This window comes from Primulina tabacum, chromosome 3 (genome assembly GCF_025594145.1).
Source record: "Primulina tabacum isolate GXHZ01 chromosome 3, ASM2559414v2, whole genome shotgun sequence".
NCBI classification, from domain to species: Eukaryota; Viridiplantae; Streptophyta; class Magnoliopsida; order Lamiales; family Gesneriaceae; genus Primulina; species Primulina tabacum.
The window spans coordinates 50,614,464-50,625,131 of record NC_134552.1 but is presented as its reverse complement, the minus strand read 5'-3'; positions in this window follow the sequence as shown (position 1 = coordinate 50,625,131).

Genomic DNA, 10,668 nt, shown 5'->3' with positions numbered 1-10,668 from the left:
TAATTAATTAATGATTTAAATGGTTTATGTTACATGATTAAATTATTGTAAATGTTTATCTACTCATGTTTATGCAATTTAAAATATTTTCGCGAGTTTTAGGTTTTCAGGCGAATATTCGGTGTCGGACCGGGGAAAAGATACCGGAGACGATTAATGTGTTAAAATTGAATGTTATATTTTAAGTCAAAAAAATTAATTATTTTAAATGATTTAAGAATTTTAGTATTTTAAAGTCTTATTTAATTTATCTGCCGAATTATAAAATTTTAAGCATTTAAAATATCAATTTTAAAAATTTAAGATTTATTCCTTAAATTTAAGGTTATAATTTTTATTTTCAGTAAAGAAATTTAGTATTTTAAAATATTTTAAATTTTAGTATTTTATGGCTAAATTTAACTTATCGAGTGTATTAAAGGCGTTAAGCATTTTAATTAGCAAAATTCGAAAATAAGATATTTAAATATGTTCACTCGAAATAAAAAATTGTTAGCGTTAAGCATTTTAATTAGCGAAAATTCGAAAATAAGATATTTAAATATGTTCACTCGAAATAAAAAATTTTAACAATTTTTTATGACTTAATTAATTAAATTAAGTAGAATTTAATTAAGGGTAAAATTTAAAATCGTGGGGCTCTTAATTTTAAAATTTGGAAGGCTAAATTAGTAATTTAAATTGTAATGGCTTAATTAGTAAATTTAATCAGTGTTTTAATTAAACTAAAACACCTAATAAAATCTATAATAAATAGTACTCCTAGCCCTCCCTCACAAATGCACGTAAAACACACAACACCACCCGACACACAAACAAACACCCACAAGCCACACACACAAAAATACGTGAGTTTCTTAGGCTGGAGAAGTGAGTTTTTGGCTCTTTCTTCTAGAAAAAACATCACCCACTATTCTGGAGGATTTTTGGATCCTTGGAAGAAAGAAAAATGCATCACGACGCCGTCCGTTCGTCCTCCGTTCTTCACCGTGTCGATATTCGATAATTCGTGCGTTTTAACGCAAAGACATGTCTTAATCCTTTATTTACGCATCGATCATGTTATATTATGTACTTTGATACAAATTATGCATGAAAATTCGTTTGGTAAGTGCCAAGATTGAAAGCAAAACAATTTGGATCAATATTTGAAATTTTATGTATGAATTGGTCTGTTTCTTGGTTTTCTTGATCAAGGCGTGCCCACGTCCTAATCGAAATTATCTTCTGCATAAAGAATGCCAAAAATTATATCTAATCCCAAAAAGAGAAATTTAAAATAAAAGAAAGCAAGAAAAATTTGGGTTGCCTCCTAAAAGCGATTGATTAATAGTCGTCATCTTGATCCTCAGAAGCACTCATCAAAAAGTGGCTCAAGTAAGTGTCATAAGACACCACATATGGGTCTTGATTCCACGTGCCCTTAAGTTTGGCTTGATATATACAATGTAAGCCCGTCTCCTCAACAAAACGTGACTTTAAATAATTGGCAAGGGATGAGAGTAACAATGTTGGCTCTTGAAGAACAAAATCTATGAAGGTCGGCAATGGAGAAAGACAAGGATCCCGTAGATATATGTATGATAATCCTATCGATGAGCTCAAATCGATATTCTCAGGGAGCTTGTTCATCTCTCAAATTCATTGGTGGCTCATCTTTTTATGATATTTCTTCTAAAATTTCTTCAGACCGAGGCTCAATAGCTTCCTCATTCAATGCCACACACTTGTTTGCCATATCATTCAGTCGACTTATGATTAAATCAAGATTATATCCCTCATCTTTTTAATGCTTGAAAGGTCGGTCTGTAAAATCTGAACAACTAATTTTTGGGAGATATTGGTGGCTCCAAATCTGCAGCGAAGGATCACAATACTAATGATAGTCAAAGTCGGCCATATCATCCAGCAAATATATCACACTATCTTCATTTCGACTAAGTAATGGACTCCCAGTTGTCAGTGCCCCATTGAATACTCATATTCGTTTAACTGCATCCAAACCTTTAAGGAAAATTCGAATAAGAATGTAGTTAGAAAAATAATGATTTCTGAATGTTGTTGCTAAATTATTGAATCTCCCCCATGCTGCAGTAGAACGACTATCCGTTTTGTTAGACAAATCTTGTGAATACTTGTCGATAGAACATCTCGAGGTATTTCACAACAAAAAAATCTCAAATTCTTCTTCTCTTGATGAATCACCTGTAAGAGAAGAATGAGACATAAAAAATTAACAAAACTCGAAAAAACTAACCTTGCACCTTTCCTGGCAACGACGCCAAAATTTGGTGTGCTGTCGTTAAGCCACCAAATTTAAATTCCTACCTCCAAATATAATGAGTGTAATGGTGAGTAGGGTCAAATCCACATGGAACATGAGATTTATTTTTTTCGAGGAAAAACAACTAAAAAGGAGGGATTGTTGGATAAAAACAAAATAAAATATTAAACTAAAATTAGAAACCAATAAAAAATAATAAATCTAAACAAGAATTAAATTACAGCGATGAATGATTAACAAATGAGAAAATTCAATCTTACCGATTCCGATTCAAGGGGTTTCAATTATTCAATTGTATCACTGTGCATTGGCTAACATATTATTTATTCATGCAGTTACAAGCAATTAACATTAGAATTGTATGGATAACCGCTAAAATTCTTGTGTTTTCCTAACATAATTGACCAAACCCAACATACAGTCAAAACTTATCAATAATCAATTGGTCACGATAGAGTTCCATATTAATTAAAAATAGCATTTTTCGTTTGTGAAAATAGTTAATCCTAAAATCTAACAATCGAGATAGCTGCAATTGATAAATTTAGTTTCGTCGATTTATTTAGACTAAATATGTTATGATATCACAACCCCAGAGAACAAGGGAGAGAAACTAGCGAACCTGGCTTTCACTCCTTCTAGAGGTTGCGATTAGACCTAATCTATCTCTGATTAGGTATCAATCGTTCATGAAAATTACGGACCATTGAATTCATGGATATTAGTAGAAAATTAGATATCAAATTAAATTGTTAGAATAATCGATATATAACTTTCATATAATTAAATTATAAACTAAAAAATACTTGAACAAACGAGAATATTAAATTAAAGCGCAAAAAAACCTCACAGTGCTAAAATTGAAATAGTAGAAATATTCATTGAATCAGAAATAAAAACTTAGCCTAGAGTTCTGGAGAGAAGATGAGAAATTCTTGCGCCTTCTTCTTGTTCTTCATGTTGAAGAGGTGGAGGGAAAAGAGAGAATTCTCCTTCTTCAATTTTGTGCTCATCCTTCTCTTCTTCACGTATAGATGGTTAATTGGGCCAAAGGAAAAATCCCATTAACCAAAAGTAAACTTAATGTAGAAAATATCTCAAAATAGGAATAAAGAGTTTTTATAGAATAAAACTCTATCTAGTATTTTTTCTCTAAAAAACAACTTCTCTCTGCAAGAATTATTTTTAAGCCAAATACTATAATTATGACTCTAAATTTTGGCATAATCTTCACAAATTTCGAGATTCACTCCTTGAAATTCTGTCAGCTTCAGTTTCATATACATCAGAAGAACTGTCACAAGGCATGATCACGCATTGTTCTAAGACTTCTTTTGTTTTTGTCTTTTTTATAGTTGGCAACTTCAAATGTAATAAAAATCACCTCTTTAGTTCAAATTATCTCAAAGACCATAAAATTTCTTTCTACAATAAAATAACACCAAAGTATATCAATTAAGTATGTCGGAAGTGAAAATAATAGAAAATATGAAAAATAAAATACAAACTATTATAAGACTATCAATATGATAAATCCCTCATGTTTATGCAATTTTTTATCCCTTGGCACGGTGAAATCCCAAGATGCAAATGATTCATTGACCATGAAAGCTCAATTCTTTTTTAGAGGTGTTTGTTTCTCGTCCCTAAGGCCGTGAATTCTCTAACATCTCTAGAATGACTTCCTTGATAGAATCTCCTATTATGGCTGTACACATGTTTCTTTACGTCATCAGGATAATGAGACATTTCTTTCACCTAAAAAATCTTTCCTTAGGAAATCAAATTTTAACTATCTTCATCTACCACCATCTTTTCGGGAACTTGAATATTTGCATATTGGTTTTTCTTGCAAAATATCTTTAGAAACACAACAAAATTTGGTGGGATGACTAAATAAATAAGGAGACTTGTAATGATATTTATCTTTCAACTCCTCACTGGAAGGTTGTGCCCTCTAAGTGTTTGCACAGTATTAGCCACCTCTTTGTATGATGGAGACTAATGAATATAATTAATCATAACATAATTTGCTGGTTTTCTTCCATTTTCATTTGCACGTACAATTGATTGATTCCTCTCACCAAAACCCTCATCTATTCTCTATGGTGATGTGTACATTTTATCATGACCATGAAATATCACTACAACAAAAATGGCTTTTCGCAGCGCGCAAATTCTCTTTCCGCAGCGCACATTGCACGCTGCAAAGTTGCAAGCTGTTGAAAGTTCAAGATTATTCGCGGCGTACATGTGCACACTGTTAATACTATTATCCATGCACGCCGTTAATACAACTATCCGCAGCGTGTAATGTACGCCGTTCATATTCATAGAACATCTAAAATTAGCGACGGTTTTGTCAATCCGCGACGGTTCGTAACTGAAGACGCCGTCGCTAATTTAGCAATGGTTTATAATCCGTCGCTACTTTAGCGACGGTCGTTAAATGTAGCGACGGTTTTTAACCATCGCTAAATTTCGCGGCGGTTACAAAACCGTCGCTAAATTTTTCGTAAAAATAAAAAAAATTACTTTTATAATTTAATAAATTAAAAAAAAAAACTACAATACAACTATGATAACAATAGTAATGATCTTAACTAACACTTAAAAAATTAACCAAAAATTTAAACAAAAAACGTATCTAAATCGAAACTAAAATCGTATAAAAGAGAAAAATTTTAAGTGTTGTGAAGTGGTTTGGAGGAAAAATGGAACGAAAATCGGATATTTATAGGCAATTTGCGACTATTAGCGATGTTTGTCCATTAATTCGTCGCTATTAGCGACGGTTAAAATATAACTGTCGATAATAGCGACCGTTTAGCGACCGTTAGTAATAACTGTCGCTTTTAGCGACTGGTGTTTTTATTAAGACGTCACAGATTTTAAATCGGCGAAGGTTTATTATAAACCGTCGCAACCTTTAAATTAGCGACGGTTTTACCAAAACCGTCGCTAATTTAAAAATTCGCACTCATTTTCCACAGCGTGCTAATAATATGCATGCCGTGAATAATACTATTGACGGCGTGCGATTAATGTACGTCGTTAATGTCTAAACACGGTTTTTTTTAAAAAAATGATTTACTTTTAGCAGCACACATAAACATGCACGCTGTTAATAATATTATTAACGGCTTGTCTTTATTGTGCGCTGCGAAAATTGCATAGATTATTAACAGCTCATATATAACTGCACGATGTCGTTTATATAATTTATTAACAGCACACATAAATGCAAGCTGCGGATATTACTATCCGCAACGTGCTTTTAATGCACGCCGTTATTTCTGTCAAGTGCAACAATATTAACAGCGCACATATGGGTGCACACCGTTAAAAGTAGTATTCGCAGCGTGCTTTTAATGCACGCTGTTGATGACGTGCTGCGGAAAATCATTTTTCTTGTAGTGTATTGAGATTGAGTGATGAATATCGCATGCCTTGGAACTCCCTGAATCTTTTTTTACATTTATGGGTTGATCACTCCCCATGATTCACACTCTAAGATCTGCTCATCGTCTGCCTCACCACTGCTTTCACATACGCAAGGATACCATCGGCCAGAAGCTTTGACGCTTTCTATTTCTCTTGTTTTGATTTCTCCTACATTGGTTCTTTCTCTTGCTTTGATTTCTCTTACATTGGTTTGAGAATGTACCATGGTGTTGGATAAAGACTCAACATGTCAACTTGACTTGGTCAATTTGAGTCCAGCAACTTGGTTATCTTCTAGAAGATTGGTGGGTTATGGTAGTTAGGATATTTTCTCTTTAATAAATGGGCTTGCAAAATATACATGTAGGTGTGTGCAAGACACGTGAAAATATATATAAGCTATCTCTCATAATACACCACTGTATGAAGCAATAGAAAGAGATAGGAAGCAAGAGGAAAAAAACTCATGTGAGGAAGAACAGAGAGTGCACTTGAAATCTCATTATTGTGTACCTTGTTATTTTGATTCTAGTGGAATTTCTTGGCTGTGCTCCAAGTGGATGTAGGATTCAATTCGAGTCTGAACCACTATAATTCTTGTGTGTTTGTTCTGTTTTCTTGAGACTAAAATTTCTTGCGTACAATCTTGTGATCTCGGAGAGGAGTTGCGGTTATTCTCGTTTTGATCAATTTACTCAATTGCTGCGCAACACAACAAACTGGTATCAGAGCTATCGTTTTATTTTTTCGTGACAAGAATGGGAATATCGAAAGTTGAGATTGAAAAATTCGATGGCAAAACTGACTTCTCGATCTGGAGAAAGAGGATGAAGGCTGTCTTGGTCTAGATGAAGGTGGCGAAAACCCTGGAAGGAGAAAACAAATTGCCTGTGACGATGAGCAACGATGAAAAAGCGGATATTCTTGAACAAGTCTACAGCACGATAATCTTGTATCTCAGTGACAGAGTCCTTCGAGAGGTTGATAAAGAATCAACGGCAGCTGGAGTTTGGCAAAAATTAGAGCAGTTGTACATGACCAACAATCTGTACAATCGCATTCACTTCAAGGGAAAGCTCTTTGGGTTTAAAATGTTGGAGGAAAAGAGTTTAGAGGATAATCTTGATGACTTTAATCGTATTGTCATCAATCTTGAGAATCTTGGTATCAAAGTTGAAGATGAGGATAAGGCAATATTAATTCTGAATTCATTGCCAAGAACACACTCAAACTTTGTTGAAACGATGAAATATGCCAAGGAAACTTTGACACTGGAGGAAGTACTAACAGCCATTAAATCCAAAGAGGTCGAAGGAATTAATACGAAAGAAAATTATGATGGCATAGGACTGTCCGCTAGAGGCAGATCAGATAAGAGAGATCCAAAAGGGCCGAGAAAAAGAAGTCGATCAAAGTCTAAAGGAAAATTAAAATGTTTCCACTGTCATAAAGAAGGCCATTTCAAGCGTGATTGTCCTGACAGAAGAAGAGGGGGAAATGAGAGACACAAAGGCTATAATACTGAATCTGATGATGCAGCAATGATATCAGAAGGATATGAAACCTCAGACGTCTTAACTGTCACAATAAACCAAGAGGAAGAAAAGTGGATACTTGACTCTGGCTGTACCTTCCACATGACTCCAAACAGGGGTTGGTTCGAGGCTTATAATAGTTGTGTGATGGTGGAAAGGTGATAATGGGGAATGATGCTCAATGTTCAGTGATACATGTTGGAACAATCAAAATCAAGATGGCAAACAACACAATCAAAACTATTACCGATGTGAGACATGTTCCCGGGCTCAAGAGAAATTTAATCTCACTTGGGAGCTTAGACAGTAAAGGATGCACATTTAGAGCAGTAGGTGGAGTCCTAAAAGTTTTCTCAGGATCCTTACTTCTAATGAAGGGTATTAAAACACATGGCCTATATGAGCTTCAAGGAAACACTTATGTGCCTAATGTTAACACAGTCATTAAAGAAAAAGCTGATATGACCAAGCTATGGCATCTACGGTTAGGACACGTCAGTCAAAGGGGCTTAGATGAGCTGAATAAACAAGGCGTATTTGGTGAGGATCTAGTTGAGAAATTAGAGTTTTGTGAAAATTGCATATTTGGGAAACAAACTAGAGTGAAATTCTCAAGTGGATCACATACTACAAAAGGGACTGTTGATTATATTCACAGTGACGTTTGGGGGCCAAGCACTACAAAAACTCTAGGTGGAGCCAGATATTTCATTACTTTCATAGACGATTTCTCAAGGAAAGTATGGATATATACACTAAAGCACAAGAATGAAGCTTTCAAGACATTTAAACAATGGAAGACCTTAATCGAAAATCAAACGGGCAAAAGAATTAAAAGGTTGTGCACTGATAATGGCCTTGAGTATGTTGATGGGGAATTCAATGAGTTTTGTAAAGAGCATGGCATAGCTAGACACAAAACTGTAAGGAAGACTCCACAACAGAATGGGATCGCAGAAAGAATGAATAGGACCATTCTTGAGAAGGTGCGATGTATGCTAACATTTGCAAACCTTGGTAAACAATTTTGGGGAGAGGCTGTGAATTCAGCAGTGTATTCGATAAATAAATGCCCATCAACAGCCTTAAACTTTAAAGCCCCAGAAGAAATATGGACAAGAAGGTCAGTTAGTTACAATAATTTGAGGATTTTTGGCTGCCCAGTATATGTCCATGTAAATGAAGGCAAATTGGAACCAAGGTCCAAGAAATGTAAATTTCTTGGATATTCAGATGGTGTAAAAGGCTACAGGTGCTGGTTGACAGATGACAAAGGGTCCAAGGTAATTTCCAGCAGAGACGTGATCTTCCATGAGTAAGAAATGCTTGAACAAGGATAAAAAATCACAACTAAAATCACCCAAGAACCTGAGAATACATGTGATGAAACACCTCTTAAGGTGGAGTTAGAAGGTGAAAATCATCCAGATGTTTCTCAGATACAAACTAACAATGAAAATGATGAACTTAGAGGATACCAACTAGCTCGGGACAGAATAAGAAGGGACATAAGACCTCCTGACAGACTTGGATATGCTGAACTCACGGCATATGCACTTGCAGCAGCAAAAGAAGTGGTTGGTGATGAACCAAGAAGTTACCGAGCTGCCATGATCAGTAAAGAGAAATCTGAATGGGAGAAAGCTATGGATGATGAGATTAATTCTCTCACAAAAAATCAGACATGGCAGTTAGTTGATGCACCAGAAAAACAGAAGATAATAGGCTGTAAATGGGTGTACAAACTCAAAGAAGGGATTCCAAGTGTTGAGAAACCAAGGTACAAGGCTAGGCTTGTAGCAAAGGGATTTGCACAAAAGGAAGGAATAGACTTCAACGAGATTTTTTCACATTTTGTAAAACATACCTCGATTAGGATACTTTTATCCTTGGTAACCTACTATGACCTTGAACTTGAGCAAATGGATGTTAAAACCGCGTTTCTTCATGGTGATCTTGAAGAAACAATATACATTGCTCAACCGGAAGGATATGTAAAAGCTGGAAGTGATCAAAAGGTGTGTCTACTAAACAAGTCTCTTTATAGATTGAAACAAGCACCGAGACAATGGTATCTAAAGTTTGATCAATACATGTCAAGTCTGGAATTTATCAGAAGCTCCTATGATAGCTGCGTATACTTCAAGAAACCATCGAATGGTCATCCGATTTACTTGTTGTTATACGTAGATGATATGCTAATTGCAAGTAAGAGTAAAACGGAAATTGATAACTTGAAGAAGTTATTGAGGTTGAAGTTTGAAATGAAAGACTTGGGAAAAGCTTCAAAAATCTTGGGCATTCAAATTGTGAGAAACAGGCATAAGGGGCAGCTAATTCTGTCTCAAGAAGCCTATATCAGAAAGATTTTAAGCAGGTTCTCCATGGAAGAATCAAAACCAGTAATTATGCCATTAGGAGCTCATTTCAAACTCAGCTCAGATAAGTCACCGCAAGGTGAAGAAGAGGAAAAACATATGCAGAAAATTCCCTACTCCAGTGCAACAGGAAGCTTGATGTACGCAATGGTCTGCACAAGACCAGATATTGCATATGCCACAAGTATAATAAGCAGGTTGATGTCTAATCCAGGCCTTGAACATTGGAGAGCAGTCAAGTGGGTGTTAAGGTACTTGAAAGGATCACAAAGCTCTGCACTCGAATACAACGATACATGGAAGCTTGATGATGATATCTCTGGATATGTAGATTCGGATTTTGCAGGAGACCAAGATAAGAGGAGATCACATACTGGTTATCTTTTCACTCTCTATGGCAACTTGGTCAGTTGGAAAGCTACCTTACAACCAATTGTAGCCTTATCAACAACTGAAGCAGAGTATGTAGCAGCAACAGAAGCATTTAAAGAAGCTCTGTGGATCAAGGGACTTGTTGAAGAACTAGAAGGGAAGGAACTGAAAGCAGCAGTGTGGTGCGACAGTCAAGGAGCTATTCAACTTGTGAAGAACCCCGTTCATCACGAGAGAACCAAACACATTGATGTTAGGCTACATTTCATCAGAGATATAATGGCTCAAGGAACAGTCAAGTAATGAAAATTCCCACAGAAGACAACCCGGCATATATGCTTACCAAAGTAGTGCCAAGTCACAAATTCTTACATTGCTTGAAACTAATCAAAGTCATCAAGACACCTTAGCTGGAGGTGGAGGAGAAAGACGGCCAAGAAGTTAACATGATGAATCAGGTGGAGAATTGTTGGATAAAGACTAAACATGTCAACTTGACTTGGTCAATTTGAGTCCAGCAACTTGGTTATCTTCTAGAAGATTGGTGGGTTATGGTAGTTAGGATATTTTCTCTTTAATAAATGGGCTTGCAAAATATACATGCAGGTGTGTGCAAGACACGTGAAAATATATAGAAGCTATCTCTCATAATACA